Here is a 17,010-nt window from a genome sequence, read left to right as displayed (position 1 = left end):
ATCACACCAGTATAGTACTGTATAGTAAGGGAGCGATCACACCAGTATAGTACTGTATAGTAAGGGAGTGATCACACCAGTATAGTACTGTATAGTAAGGAGCGATCACACCAGTATAGTACTGTATAGTAAGGGAGTGATCACACCAGTATAGTACAGTATAGTAAGGGAGTGATCACACCAGTATAGTACTGTATAGTAAGGGAGCGATCACACCAGTATAGTACTGTATAGTAAGGGAGCTGATCACACCAGTATAGTACTGTATAGTAAGGGAGCGATCACACCAGTATAGTACAGTATAGTAAGGGAGTGATCACACCAGTATAGTACTGTATAGTAAGGGAGTGATCACACCAGTATAGTACTGTATAGTAAGGGAGTGATCACACCAGTATAGTACAGTATAGTAAGGGAGCGATCACACCAGTATAGTACTGTATAGTAAGGGAGCGATCACACCAGTATAGTACTGTATAGTAAGGGAGCGATCACACCAGTATAGTACTGTATAGTAAGGGAGTGATCACACCAGTATAGTACTGTATAGTAAGGGAGTGATCACACCAGTATAGTACTGTATAGTAAGGGAGCGATCACACCAGTATAGTACAGTATAGTAAGGGAGCGATCACACCAGTATAGTACTGTATAGTAAGGGAGCGATCACACCAGTATAGTACTGTATAGTAAGGGAGCGATCACACCAGTATAGTACTGTATAGTAAGGGAGTGATCACACCAGTATAGTACTGTATAGTAAGGGAGCGATCACACCAGTATAGTACAGTATAGTAAGGGAGCGATCACACCAGTATAGTACTGTATAGTAAGGGAGCGATCACACCAGTATAGTACTGTATAGTAAGGGAGCGATCACACCAGTATAGTACTGTATAGTAAGGGAGTGATCACACCAGTATAGTACTGTATAGTAAGGGAGCGATCACACCAGTATAGTACTGTATAGTAAGGGAGCGATCACACCAGTATAGTACTGTATAGTAAGGGAGCGATCACACCAGTATAGTACTGTATAGTAAGGGAGTGATCACACCAGTATAGTACTGTATAGTAAGGGAGCGATCACACCAGTATAGTACTGTATAGTAAGGGAGCGATCACACCAGTATAGTACTGTATAGTAAGGGAGTGATCACACCAGTATAGTACTGTATAGTAAGGGAGCGATCACACCAGTATAGTACAGTATAGTAAGGGAGCGATCACACCAGTATAGTACTGTATAGTAAGGGAGTGATCACACCAGTATAGTACTGTATAGTAAGGGAGTGATCACACCAGTATAGTACTGTATAGTAAGGGAGTGATCACACCAGTATAGTACTGTATAGTAAGGGAGTGATCACACCAGTATAGTACTGTATAGTAAGGGAGTGATCACACCAGTATAGTACTGTATAGTAAGGGAGTGATCACACCAGTATAGTACAGTATAGTAAGGGAGTGATCACACCAGTATAGTACAGTATAGTAAGGGAGTGATCACACCAGTATAGTACAGTATAGTAAGGGAGCGATCACACCAGTATAGTACTGTATAGTAAGGGAGTGATCACACCAGTATAGTACAGTATAGTAAGGGAGCGATCACACCAGTATAGTACAGTATAGTAAGGGAGCGATCACACCAGTATAGTACAGTATAGTAAGGGAGTGATCACACCAGTATAGTACTGTATAGTAAGGGAGTGATCACACCAGTATAGTACTGTATAGTAAGGGAGTGATCACACCAGTATAGTACAGTATAGTAAGGGAGCGATCACACCAGTATAGTACAGTATAGTAAGGGAGCGATCACACCAGTATAGTACAGTATAGTAAGGGAGCGATCACACCAGTATAGTACAGTATAGTAAGGGAGCGATCACACCAGTATAGTACTGTATAGTAAGGGAGTGATCACACCAGTATAGTACAGTATAGTAAGGGAGTGATCACACCAGTATAGTACAGTATAGTAAGGGAGCGATCACACCAGTATAGTACTGTATAGTAAGGGAGCGATCACACCAGTATAGTACTGTATAGTAAGGGAGCGATCACACCAGTATAGTACTGTATAGTAAGGGAGTGATCAAACCAGTATAGTACTGTATAGTAAGGGAGCGATCACACCAGTATAGTACTGTATAGTAAGGGAGGATCACACCAGTATAGTACTGTATAGTAAGGGAGTGATCACACCGGTATAGTACAGTATAGTAAGGGAGCGATCACCTCAGTATAGTACAGTATAGTAAGGGAGCGATCACACCAGTATAGTACAGTATAGTAAGGGAGCGATCACACCAGTATAGTACTGTATAGTAAGGGAGTGATCACACCAGTATAGTACAGTATAGTAAGGGAGTGATCACACCAGTATAGTACAGTATAGTAAGGGAGTGATCACACCAGTATAGTACTGTATAGTAAGGGAGTGATCACACCAGTATAGTACAGTATAGTAAGGGAGTGATCACACCAGTATAGTACTGTATAGTAAGGGAGTGATCACACCAGTATAGTACAGTATAGTAAGGGAGTGATCACACCAGTATAGTACAGTATAGTAAGGGAGTGATCACACCAGTATAGTACTGTATAGTAAGGGAGTGATCACACCAGTATAGTACTGTATAGTAAGGGAGTGATCACACCAGTATAGTACTGTATAGTAAGGGAGTGATCACACCAGTATAGTACTGTATAGTAAGGGAGTGATCACACCAGTATAGTACTGTATAGTAAGGGAGTGATCACACCGGTATAGTACTGTATAGTAAGGGAGTGATCACACCGGTATAGTACTGTATAGTAAGGGAGTGATCACACCGGTATAGTACTGTATAGTAAGGGAGTGATCACACCAGTATAGTACTGTATAGTAAGGGAGTGATCACACCAGTATAGTACTGTATAGTAAGGGAGCGATCACACCGGTATAGTACTGTATAGTAAGGGAGCGATCACACCGGTATAGTACTGTATAGTAAGGGAACGATCACACCGGTATAGTACAGTATAGTAAGGGAGTGATCACACCAGTATAGTACAGTATAGTAAGGGAGCGATCACACCAGTATAGTACTGTATAGTAAGGGAGCGATCACACCAGTATAGTACTGTATAGTAAGGGAGCGATCACATCAGTATAGTCCTGTATAGTAAGGGAGCGATCACACCAGTATAGTACAGTATAGTAAGGGAGTGATCACACCAGTATAGTACTGTATAGTAAGGGAGTGATCACACCAGTATAGTACAGTATAGTAAGGGAGTGATCACACCAGTATAGTACTGTATAGTAAGGGAGTGATCACACCAGTATAGTACTGTATAGTAAGGGAGCGATCACACCAGTATAGTACTGTATAGTAAGGGAGCGATCACACCAGTATAGTACTGTATAGTAAGGGAGCGATCACACCAGTATAGTACTGTATAGTAAGGGAGTGATCACACCAGTATAGTACTGTATAGTAAGGGAGTGATCACACCAGTATAGTACAGTATAGTAAGGGAGCGATCACACCAGTATAGTACAGTATAGTAAGGGAGTGATCACACCAGTATAGTAAGGGAGTGATCACACCAGTATAGTACTGTATAGTAAGGGAGTGATCACACCAGTATAGTACAGTATAGTAAGGGAGTGATCACACCAGTATAGTACTGTATAGTAAGGGAGTGATCACACCAGTATAGTACTGTATAGTAAGGGAGTGATCACACCAGTATAGTACTGTATAGTAAGGGAGTGATCACACCAGTATAGTACTGTATAGTAAGGGAGTGATCACACCAGTATAGTACTGTATAGTAAGGGAGCGATCACACCAGTATAGTACTGTATAGTAAGGGAGCGATCACACCAGTATAGTACTGTATAGTAAGGGAGTGATCACACCAGTATAGTACTGTATAGTAAGGGAGCGATCACACCAGTATAGTACTGTATAGTAAGGGAGCGATCACACCAGTATAGTACTGTATAGTAAGGGAGCGATCACACCAGTATAGTACTGTATAGTAAGGGAGCGATCACACCAGTATAGTACTGTATAGTAAGGGAGTGATCACACCAGTATAGTACTGTATAGTAAGGGAGTGATCACACCAGTATAGTACTGTATAGTAAGGGAGCGATCACACCAGTATAGTACTGTATAGTAAGGGAGCGATCACACCAGTATAGTACTGTATAGTAAGGGAGCGATCACACCAGTATAGTACTGTATAGTAAGGGAGTGATCACACCAGTATAGTACTGTATAGTAAGGGAGCGATCACACCAGTATAGTACTGTATAGTAAGGGAGCGATCACACCAGTATAGTACTGTATAGTAAGGGAGCGATCACACCAGTATAGTACTGTATAGTAAGGGAGTGATCACACCGGTATAGTACAGTATAGTAAGGGAGTGATCACACCGGTATAGTACAGTATAGTAAGGGAGCGATCACACCGGTATAGTACTGTATAGTAAGGGAGCGATCACACCGGTATAGTACTGTATAGTAAGGGAGCGATCACACCGGTATAGTACAGTATAGTAAGGGAGTGATCACACCAGTATAGTACAGTATAGTAAGGGAGCGATCACACCAGTATAGTACAGTATAGTAAGGGAGTGATCACACCAGTATAGTACTGTATAGTAAGGGAGCGATCACACCAGTATAGTACTGTATAGTAAGGGAGCGATCACACCAGTATAGTACTGTATAGTAAGGGAGTGATCACACCAGTATAGTACTGTATAGTAAGGGAGCGATCACACCAGTATAGTACTGTATAGTAAGGGAGCGATCACACCAGTATAGTACTGTATAGTAAGGGAGCGATCACACCAGTATAGTACAGTATAGTAAGGGAGCGATCACACCAGTATAGTACTGTATAGTAAGGGAGCGATCACACCAGTATAGTACTGTATAGTAAGGGAGCGATCACACCAGTATAGTACTGTATAGTAAGGGAGCGATCACACCAGTATAGTACTGTATAGTAAGGGAGTGATCACACCAGTATAGTACAGTATAGTAAGGGAGCGATCACACCAGTATAGTACAGTATAGTAAGGGAGCGATCACACCAGTATAGTACTGTATAGTAAGGGAGCGATCACACCAGTATAGTACTGTATAGTAAGGGAGCGATCACACCAGTATAGTACTGTATAGTAAGGGAGCGATCACACCAGTATAGTACTGTATAGTAAGGGAGTGATCACACCGGTATAGTACTGTATAGTAAGGGAGCGATCACACCAGTATAGTACTGTATAGTAAGGGAGCGATCACACCGGTATAGTACAGTATAGTAAGGGAGCGATCACACCGGTATAGTACTGTATAGTAAGGGAGCGATCGCACCGGTATAGTACAGTATAGTAAGGGAGTGATCACACCAGTATAGTACTGTATAGTAAGGGAGTGATCACACCAGTATAGTACTGTATAGTAAGGGAGCGATCGCACCGGTATAGTACAGTATAGTAAGGGAGCGATCACACCGGTATAGTACTGTATAGTAAGGGAGCGATCACACCGGTATAGTACTGTATAGTAAGGGAGTGATCACACCAGTATAGTACTGTATAGTAAGGGAGCGATCACACCAGTATAGTACAGTATAGTAAGGGAGTGATCACACCGGTATAGTACAGTATAGTAAGGGAGCGATCACCTCAGTATAGTACAGTATAGTAAGGGAGCGATCACACCAGTATAGTACAGTATAGTAAGGGAGCGATCACACCAGTATAGTACAGTATAGTAAGGGAGTGATCACACCAGTATAGTACTGTATAGTAAGGGAGTGATCACACCAGTATAGTACTGTATAGTAAGGGAGTGATCACACCAGTATAGTACAGTATAGTAAGGGAGCGATCACCTCAGTATAGTACAGTATAGTAAGGGAGTGATCACACCAGTATAGTACAGTATAGTAAGGGAGTGATCACACCAGTATAGTACAGTATAGTAAGGGAGTGATCACACCAGTATAGTACTGTATAGTAAGGGAGTGATCACACCAGTATAGTACTGTATAGTAAGGGAGCGATCACACCAGTATAGTACAGTATAGTAAGGGAGCGATCACACCAGTATAGTACTGTATAGTAAGGGAGCGATCACACCAGTATAGTACTGTATAGTAAGGGAGCGATCACACCAGTATAGTACTGTATAGTAAGGGAGCGATCACACCAGTATAGTACTGTATAGTAAGGGAGTGATCACACCAGTATAGTACAGTATAGTAAGGGAGTGATCACACCAGTATAGTGCTGTATAGTAAGGGAGTGATCACACCAGTATAGTACTGTATAGTAAGGGAGCGATCACACCAGTATAGTACAGTATAGTAAGGGAGTGATCACACCAGTATAGTACAGTATAGTAAGGGAGTGATCACACCAGTATAGTCCTGTATAGTAAGGGAGTGATCACACCAGTATAGTACAGTATAGTAAGGGAGTGATCACACCGGTATAGTCCTGTATAGTAAGGGAGCGATCACACCAGTATAGTACTGTATAGTAAGGGAGTGATCACACCGGTATAGTCCTGTATAGTAAGGGAGTGTTGGTTCTCTACAGTAAGTGCTCACACAATTATTTTTTCCACACTCCACAGTATAAGTCTGAAGGTTTCTCTCTTATATGTTTACATTGCATTTTGCAGCGGTCTGGGACCTCAGTGCCGCTCATACGTGTCCCGGCCACGAGACACATCCGCATACTGAACCCCTCCTGCCCCACTTCTCACCTCCTCTCAGCAGGGGGCGCTGTTATCTGCTCACCAGTCACTGTCACCCTGCTGGATACATCTCTGGGAGATTGTCCATTTTCTATCAAGCTGTTCACTGCACCATAATGTGAACTCCGTGACTGTACATGTGAGCGACACACAATGACAGAACTCACCAGAAAATCACTTTGATTGATGTTACAGAAATAGAGGAAAAAGTTCTAGTGAACACACAACACGGTCTACATCCTGGATGGAGAAGAAAATGACACAAGGTCGGGGAATGAAGGATTTATTCACTATTCTGCACAAATCCTAACAGCCGAATCCCAGAAATTGTTGTGAACATTGGAATGTCAAGACCATTGGGCAAAGAATTCTAAGAATCTGCAATGTGACTTCCAGAGCTCGGAATTGATTTTCTCGGGTTACAATCACTTAGGCGGATGCACGATTTCCAGTACAAGGGCGTTTATTGTCTGTGGCCCCTGATCAGCCTCTAGGGCCATCACCAGATCACCAGGTAACGGCGCACAGCTCAATACAGAGGAACAGTGACATCTAGTGGAGAAAAACACAACTACAACTAAGACACTTCTCACAGGCCTCAGCTTTCTTATAGTTTCTTGGCTCCTCTTAAAGGACAACTGCAGCGGTATGACACTTATCCACAGGATAGGGGATAAGTGTTTAACTGCGGGTGGTCCGACCGATGGGACCCCCCGCGATCTCCCTAACGGGGCGCCACCATTAGTGCTCATGGTGAGCACTAAGGCGCGTAGCGTCGACCTAGAGGTCGACGGTGACGCCCCATCTCCTCCCTGTCTCCATACAGTTCTATGGGGGAGACGGGGAGGCACGAACGCTGCCTCCCCGCCTCTCCCATAGAGATGCAATGTCATGGTCCAGCCGGCACGTCCCCTTCACGGGTAAGCTGCGGCCCCGTACAGGAGATCACAGGGGGTCCCAGTGGTCGGACCCCCCCGCGATCAAACATTTATCCCCTATCCTGTGGATCACGCTGCAGATGTCCTTTAAGGACAAGTTCACACAATGGAATTTTACTGCAGAATTTTCAGTGAAAACATTTCAAGCCTTACGCTTGGGCAAGACTGTAACTTTTATAGCGCTACTAATTAATTATAACTCAATAATATACAACTCAGAGGGGGAAATAAATAAAAGTGTGCACCAGGATTTTGGTGTATATTCTCATCTGATTTTTAAAACAAATTAGATCTATAGGCAGAGATTTATTATTGCATTTAGAGCTTTTTTATTCGCTTACGCTAAGCGCACAAAATGTTGCGTGTGTGCCTAAGCATTCTTTTGTGCAATGTTTGTGGGTATACAGAAAGTACCAAACAGCCGCATCTAAGCAACTTTTAGTTTTCACTTTAAAGAGGTCACCAATTTATGAAGTGCAAGTGTTACACATACCTAGGCCTGGTCAGACAGGCTTACAACACTGCCTTTGGAGGCCCTTATTAAAAAGTCTCACAAAAAGTCTTAGAGGAGAGGAAGAGTCATACAAAATGGTGTTCTGAAGTGATTTAGTCATTCATTGTTTTTGCTTATGTGCGCCAAATTTATCAACCCCCCTCCCTTGATAGTATAATAAATGTGTCGCACATAAGATAAAAACAAAGAAATAAAAAATGACTTCAAAACTCATTTACCAAAGACAGCAATGATAAATGTCCGACTAATGGGTAAAACGCAGCAAAAAGTGGGCGTGGTTTTGTATAGAAGAGGTGTCGTTAACGATTGCCATGAATGTGCTAAAAACAAAGCCATATTAAGGATGGGGGCAAACTAAGACTCCACAGTCAAAAGATGCACCAGATTTTGCAACAGCTTGTGACACTGTTATAAAAGTCACAAAAGTTGTATCGGTAAAAACTACAGCTCATGGTGCAAATAACGAAGAAAAGTTATTGGCTCAGAACATGGTGATGCGCGGAATTCTAAAATGCGCAGAGTTTTAGAAGGTAAGAAAAGTGTGATAAAAAACTGTGTGTGAACACGGCCTGATTAGCACTATGAAAACTTGTCATGTAGTCCATGAGAGGGGAAGTGAATGTTTAGTGCCCGCTGCTCCGCCTCTGCTGCATCGTAGGGTGGAAAGACCGCGAGAGGCCGGACTGACACCTCTGACCTGGTGATCGCTGAATGTTATGGAGAAGACATGTCTGACCCCAAACCTCCTACTGAGGCAAAAGCTGAGAGAGCTGAACTATGGCGCCAATAGAAGGACCAGAGCCGGACACTTAGGGCCCATTACAGGTACCCATGTAAACCGAATCGAAAAGAAGAGCACGCACAACACTCAGCAGAGTCACAAGGAGTCGTCCGTGCAGAGTCACAAGGAGTCGTCCGTGCAGAGTCACAAGGAGTCGTCCGTGCAGGGTCACAAGGAGTCGTACGTGCAGAGTCACAAGGAGTCGTCCGTGCAGGGTCACAAGGAGTCGTCCGTGCAGAGTCACAAGGAGTCGTCCGTGCAGGGTCACAAGGAGTCGTACGTGCAGAGTCACATGGAGTCGTACGTGCAGAGTCACAAGGAGTCGACCGTGCAGGGTCACAAGGAGTCGAAAGTGCAGAGTCAAAAGGAGTCGTCCGTGCAGAGTCACAAGGAGTCGTCCGTGCAGAGTCACAAGGAGTCGTACGTGCAGAGTCACAAGGAGTCGTCCGTGCAGAGTCACAAGGAGTCGTCCGTGCAGAGTCACAAGGAGTCGTACGTGCAGAGTCACATGGAGTCGTACGTGCAGAGTCACAAGGAGTCGTCCGTGCAGAGTCACAAGGAGTCGAAAGTGCAGAGTCAAAAGGAGTCGTCCGTGCAGAGTCACAAGGAGTCGTCCGTGCAGAGTCACAAGGAGTCGTCCGTGCAGAGTCACATGGAGTCGTACGTGCAGAGTCACAAGGAGTCGTCCGTGCAGAGTCACATGGAGTCGTACGTGCAGAGTCACCGGTTATAGCCTGCAGGATCACCTGGCTGCACTGTGTAAGAATCAATCAGGGTGCGACCACACTGTGCTCCTGCCCCAGTTAATTGTATCCATCGTTATCCTACCAAAAATGGATACTGACATATACCGTTGACGGGAGCAGTGGGCCCCATTCACTTCCATGGTCCCGTCACCTAATGACTCCTTTCCGGACATATGTGTTGTTTCTAAAGCGCAGCAGCCCCCGTCACGACTCCACGAAGCGGTTCTCACCCATAGTGCACCGTCTCCCCTGAATCCCTCTGTACGCTGCTTCGTCCCAGACTTTATCAGGGGGCCGCTATGGATGAAAACCGCTTCATGGATCAGAGAGGTCAGGTGTAGATTTTGGGAGCTGACATATTAAGGTAAATTTTACAGGTAAAAGTGGAATTTCTAGATAAGTGTTTCCCAACCAGTGTGCCTCCTGCTGTAGCACAACTACAACTCTCAGCATGCCCGGACAGATGTTGGCTGTTATAGAAATGACTTTAAGATATTGTACAGGATTAGAATAACATGGCTGCTTTCATTTAATAAAGAGCTCCCCCGTCTGTTCACAGGTTGTTTCTGGAATTGCAGTTCAGCTTTTATTGATGTTACTGGGTCTGAGCTGCAGTACCACACACAACCTATGAGCAGGAGGGGCGTTATTCTAAGTTCTGGTCCTTTACACTCACCTCGACAAGCGCTGCCCTCCCGGGTGATGGCCTGTTTACAGACACTGCAAGACTTCACCTTCTTAAAGTTCTTTATCTTGAAGGTGTGACAGTTCTGTCCCTCCGGATCTTCAGGCTGTGAGAGGACAAAACATAACGTCACAATAAATCCTAAAATCCTATATACACTGGAGGTCAAAATTAGACAACACACAATTTCCTAAATGTCAAGGTCATAGGGGGGTATTTATCAAAGGTTTTAAGTGTTTTTTTTCATCTAATTTGGCGCAATGTTTTGGCGCAGTGTCTTTTTGCGCCAAAGTTTGGCGCATTCTCTCCACTGTCATTTTTACAACTTTCTTAAAATCACACGGTCCTGTGTGTGATTTTAACTTTAGTCAGTAATTCATCATTTGCGCCACGCGATCTTTGGCGCAAATCCCGTTTTTTCGGCGCAAATCCCCGCCAAGAAATTTTGCACACGGAAAACACACTTAGCAATGTCAGAAAATGTAAACATTTTTTTGTGAAAGCAGCGACGTCTCCGGGGCTGCGCAATACTATCCTGCGCCATAGTTGTCTCTGAGGGACCTTCACCCTCCGTTGAGCCGGCATTGGACATGGCCGCACAGGTTCAGGAAAGGTAAGCACTAAAGCAGTGGTCTCCAACCTGCAGACCTCCAGATGTTGCAAAACTACAACTCCCAGCATGCCCGGACAGCCAACGGCTGTCCGGGCATGCTGGGAATTGTAGTTTTGCAACATCTGGAGGTCCGCAGGTTGAAGACCACTGCACTAAAGTAACAAAAAAAAAAAAAAAACTACCCAAGTTTAAAATAAAATCCATTTCACACGGTGACTATAAACCCCACAAAAGAAAATTACTCATGTCGCTGATATACTGCAGGAGGGACCCCGAAATGGCTGCACAAGGGGTAAAATACGCGTCCTCTGTGGCGGTAAGTTCTGGGTAAAAGGCGCTGTGAACGGCTGATTTCAACATTTGAGCCAAAATTACTAACAACTTGCACCAAATGATAAATTTGTCCCCGAAAACCAAAGTGGAAAAAAAAACGGGTAAAAAGAAACGGTCAACAGGCGAAATTAATAAATACCCCCCGATGTGTCGTCCTATGTGAATATGTCCTAACATGAGTAAAATAGCTGCATTTTTAGCTTATTTCATAAATTGTATTTATTCTAAAGCACAGAATAAAAATGTTAATTAGATCATTGAAAAAGAACGATGATCAAAATTAAAGAACATTTTAAGATACCCACGAGTTATTGGTGTTAATCCGGCAACTGGTGCTAATTTCCTTAAAGGGGTACTCCGGTGCTTAAACATCTTATCCCCTATCCAAAGGATAGGGGATAAGATGCCTGATCGCGGGAGTCACGCCGCTGGGGACCCCCCGGAATCATGCGCGCGGTACCCAGTTTGTAATCAGTCCCCGGAGCGTGTTGGCTCCGGGTCTGATTACGGGCGACTACAGGGCGGGCGGCGTGTGACGTCACGCTCCGCCCCGCAATGCAAGCCTACGGGAGGGGGCGTGATAGCTATTGGATAGGGGATAAGATGTTTAAGCACCGGAGAACCCCTTTAATCATTTGACATACCCTATTTAACCGGCAGCCTAACCTTCCACTTTTCACTGACTTTGCCAAAATGATGACTGAAACCTTCCGGCCGCAGGTTGTCCAGATTTAGGCAGAAGGGGGGACCCATCAGCCATAGCAAGAGAAGTTGGTTGTTCCAGGTCTGTGATTTCTAGAATTTTGCATCTTTACAACATCACAAACTCATTCAAGTCCCCCAAGAAAGCTGGTCACCCCCGAAAGACAAGAGAGGACAGGATAATGCGAAGAATCTCCATGGGTAACCCTTTCAACACTGCAGCTGGAATTAAACAGGGAAAGGATCTGTCTCGTCATACAAAGTCTCGATGTTTAAAGGGGTACTCCGGTGAAAACCTTTTTTCTTTTAAATCAAAGTTAAACTTATTTGTAAATTACTTCTATTAAAAAATCTTAATCCTTCCAGTACTTATAAGTTGCTGAATGCTACAGAGGAAATTCCTTTCTTTTTGGAACACTGATGACATCACGAGCACAGTGCTCTCTGCTGACATCTCTGTCCATTTTAGCAACCATGCATAGCAGATATATGCTAAGGGCAGCATGCTGGCTCAGTGGTTAGCACTGCTGCCTTGCAGTGCTGGGGATTTGGGTTCAAATCCCACTAAGGACAACAATAAATAAAGCGTTATTATTATTATGATAACATCAGCAGAGAGAACTGTGCTCGTGATGTCATCAGAGAGCATTCCAAAAAGAAAAGAATTTCCTCTGTAGTATTCAACAGCTAATAAGTACAGGAAGGATTAAGATTTTTTTAATAGAAGTAATTTACAAATATGTTTAACTTTCTGCCACCAGTTGATTTAAAAGAAAAAAAGGTTTTCACTGGAGTACCCCTTTAAGAGCATTTGGACTGAAAGCCCACTCTGCAGTGACCAAAACTCTCATTACAGAAAGAATCAAAAGACTAGACTCACCTGTTGTGTGGACAGAGGAGAAGAGTCCAGAGTTCATTTTAGTGATGAATAAAAGTTTAATTTATTTGGGTCTGATGGGAAACATTATGTTCATTAACAAACTGGGGAAAGACTGAACCCAAAGTGTGTAAAGAAGTCAGTGACGTGTGGAGGAGAAGTCAATGACGTGTGGAGGAGAAGTCAGTGACGTGTGGAGGAGAAGTCAGTGAGGTGTGGAGGAGAAGTCAGTGAGGTGTGGAGGAGAAGTCAGTGAGGTGTGGAGGAGAAGTGTCCTGGTTTGGGGAATATTTTCTGCAGCAGGAGTTGGACCTCTCATACAGCTACATGGCAGAGTGAATGCGAGGATCGGAAGCTTCTTCAATAACATACGGTTCCTTTCTTGCGTTCATCACTTAATCAGCAGCAATTTTCATGCAGGACAATGTCCCCTGACACACAGCAAAACGGGGAAAGCAAAGAAACAATTAAATGGCCGAGTCTAAACCCAATAGAAAACCTCCGGAAAATCCTTGGTGACAAAGTTATGGCCAAGAAACCCACAAGAGTCACAGAACTATGGAAGAGACTGGAAGAAGAGTGGAGAAAAATCCCAGCAGAGCAGTGTAGAGACTAGTGATGTCCTGTGGGGGGCGCAGATGACCTGAAGTCATACAAATCCCCCCAGAGCAGTGTAGAGACAAGTGATGTCCTGTGGGGGGCGCAGATGACCTGAAGTCATACAAATCCCCCCAGAGCAGTGTAGAGACAAGTGATGTCCTGTGGGGGGCACAGATGACCTGAAGTCATACAAATCCCCCCAGAGCAGTGTAGAGACTAGTGATGTCCTGTGGGGGGCGCAGATGACCTGAAGTCATACAAATCCCCCCAGAGCAGTGTAGAGACTAGTGATGTCCTGTGGGGGGCGCAGATGACCTGAAGTCATACAAATTCCCCCAGAGCAGTGTAGAGACTAGTGATGTCCTGTGGGGGGCGCAGATGACCTGAAGTCATACAAATTCCCCCAGAGCAGTGTAGAGACTAGTGATGTCCTGTGGGGGGCGCAGATGAGCTGAAATCATACAAATCCCCCCAGAGCAGTGTAGAGACTAGTAATGTCCTGTGGGGGGCGCAGATGAGGTGAAGTCATACAAATCCCCCCAGAGCAGTGTAGAGACAAGTGATGTCCTGTGGGGGGCGCAGATGAGGTGAAGTCATACAAATCCCCCCAGAGCAGTGTAGAGACTAGTGATGTCCTGTGGGGGGCGCAGATGACCTGAAGTCATACAAATCCCTCCAGAGCAGTGTAGAGACTAGTGATGTCCTGTGGGGGGCGCAGATGACCTGAAGTCATACAAATCCCGCCAGAGCAGTGTAGAGACTAGTGATGTCCTGTGGGGGGCGCAGATGAGCTGAAATCATACAAATCCCCCCAGAGCAGTGTAGAGACTAGTGATGTCCTGTGGGGGGCGCAGATGAGGTGAAGTCATACAAATCCCCCCAGAGCAGTGTAGAGACTAGTGATGTCCTGTGGGGGGCGCAGATGAGGTGAAGTCATACAAATCCCCCCAGAGCAGTGTAGAGACTAGTGATGTCCTGTGGGGGGCGCAGATGAGGTGAAGTCATACAAATCCCCCCAGAGCAGTGTAGAGACTAGTGATGTCCTGTGGGGGGGCGCAGATGAGGTGAAGTCATACAAATCCCCCCAGAGCAGTGTAGTGACTAGTGATCTCCTGTGGGGGGCGCAGATGAGCTGAAGTCATACAAATCCCCCCAGAGATGTGTAGAGACTAGTGATGTCCTGTGGGGGGCGCAGATGAGCTGAAGTCATACAAATCCACCCAGAGCAGTGTAGAGACTAGTGATGTCCTGTGGGGAGCGCAGATGAGCTGAAGTCATACAAATCCCCCCAGAGCAGTGTAGAGACTAGTGATGTCCTGTGGGGGGCGCAGATGAGCTGAAGTCATACAAATCCCCCCAGAGATGTGTAGAGACTAGTGATGTCCTGTGGGGGGCGCAGATGACCTGAAGTCATACAAATCCCCCCAGAGCAGTGTAGAGACTAGTGATGTCCTGTGGGGGGCGCAGATGAGGTGAAGTCATACAAATCCCCCCAGAGCAGTGTAGAGACTAGTGATGTCCTGTGGGGGGTGCAGATGAGCTAAAGTCATACAAATCCCCCCAGAGCAGTGTAGAGACTAGTGATGTCCTGTGGGGGGCGCAGATGAGCTGAAGTCATACAAATCCCCCCAGAGATGGGTAGAGACTAGTGATGTCCTGTGGGGGGCGCAGATGAGCTAAAGTAATATAAATCCCCCCAGAGCAGTGTAGAGACTAGTGATGTCCTGTGGGGGGCGCAGATGAGCTGAAGTCATACAAATCCCCCCAGAGATGTGTAGAGACTAGTGATGTCCTGTGGGGGGCGCAGATGAGGTGAAGTCATACAAATCCCCCCAGAGCAGTGTAGAGACTAGTGATGTCCTGTGAGGGGCGCAGATAAGCTGAAGTCATACAAATACCCCCAGAGCAGTGTAGAGACTAGTGATGTCCTGTGGGGGGCGCATATGAGCTGAAGTCATACAAATCCCCCCAGAGCAGTGTAGAGACTAGTGATGTCCTGTGGGGGGCGCAGATGAGCTGAAGTCATACAAATCCCCCCAGAGCAGTGTAGAGACTGGTGATGTCCTGTGGGGGGCGCAGATGAGCTGAAGTAATACAAATCCCCTCAGAGCAGTGTAGAGACTAGTGATGTCCTGTGGGGGGCGCAGATGAGCTGAAGTCATACAAATCCCCCCAGAGCAGTGTAGAGACTAGTGATGTCCTGGGGGGGCGCAGATGAGGTGAAGTTATACAAATCCCCCCCAGAGCAGTGTAGAGACTAGTGATGTCCTGTGGGGGGCGCAGATGAGCTGAAGTCATACAAATCCCCCCAGAGCAGTGTAGAGACTAGTGATGTCCTGTGGGGGGCGCAGATGAGCTGAAGTCATACAAATCCCCCCCAGAGATGTGTAGAGACTAGTGATGTCCTGTAGGGGGCGCAGATGAGGTGAAATCATACAAATCCCCCCAGAGCAGTGTAGAGACTAGTGATGTCCTGTGGGGGGCGCAGATGAGCTGAAGTCATACAAATCCCCCCAGAGCAGTGTAGAGACTAGTGATGACCTGTGGGGGGCGCAGATGAGCTGAAGTCATACAAATCCCCCCAGAGCAGTGTAGAGACTAGTGATGTCCTGTGGGGGGCGCAGATGATGTGAAGTCATACAAATCCCCCCAGAGCAGTGTAGAGACTAGTGATGTCCTGTGGGGGGCGCAGATGAGCTGAAGTCATACAAATCCCCCCAGAGCAGTGTAGAGACTAGTGATGTCCTGTGGGGGGCGCAGATGAGCTGAAGTCATACAAATCCCCCCCAGAGATGTGTAGAGACTAGTGATGTCCTGTAGGGGGCGCAGATGAGGTGAAATCATACAAATCCCCCCAGAGCAGTGTAGAGACTAGTGATGTCCTGTGGGGGGCGCAGATGAGCTGAAGTCATACAAATCCCCCCAGAGCAGTGTAGAGACTAGTGATGACCTGTGGGGGGCGCAGATGAGCTGAAGTCATACAAATCCCCCCAGAGCAGTGTAGAGACTAGTGATGTCCTGTGGGGGGCGCAGATGATGTGAAGTCATACAAATCCCCCCAGAGCAGTGTAGAGACTAGTGATGTCCTGTGGGGGGCGCAGATGAGGTGAAGTCATACAAATCCCCCCAGAGATGTGTAGAGATTAGTGATGTCCTGTGGGGGGCGCAGATGAGCTGAAGTCATACAAATCCCCCCAGAGATGTGTAGAGATTAGTGATGTCCTGTGGGGGGGCGCAGATGAGCTGAAGTCATACAAATCCCCCCAGAGCAGTGTAGAGACTAGTGATCTCCTGTGGGGGGCGCAGATGAGCTGAAGTCATACAAATCCCCCCAGAGATGTGTAGAGACTAGTGATGTCCTGTGGGGGGCGCAGATGAGCTGAAGTCATACAAATCCCCCCAGAGCAGTGTAGAGACTAGTGATGTCCTGTGGGGGGCGCAGA

The 17,010-nt window shown here is 45.8% G+C and overlaps 1 long non-coding RNA gene across 1 annotated transcript in view; it reads right to left on the bottom strand.

Moving 5' to 3' along the window:
* Positions 1-7,064: 7,064 nt before the first annotated feature.
* LOC130284292 (uncharacterized) overlaps positions 7,065-17,010 on the bottom strand; it is an 84,830-nt gene continuing 74,884 nt past the window's right edge. The window contains exons 2-3 of the long non-coding RNA XR_008846971.1: positions 10,434-10,548; positions 7,065-7,330 (exon numbers count right to left, since the gene is read on the bottom strand). This is a non-coding gene — a long non-coding RNA (uncharacterized LOC130284292). The remainder of the gene's footprint in view (positions 7,331-10,433; positions 10,549-17,010) is intronic.

The sequence above is a fragment of the Hyla sarda genome, chromosome 8 (genome assembly GCF_029499605.1).
Source record: "Hyla sarda isolate aHylSar1 chromosome 8, aHylSar1.hap1, whole genome shotgun sequence".
In the NCBI taxonomy this organism is placed as follows: domain Eukaryota; kingdom Metazoa; phylum Chordata; class Amphibia; order Anura; family Hylidae; genus Hyla; species Hyla sarda.
This window is presented reverse-complemented; position numbering and strand designations above follow the sequence as displayed.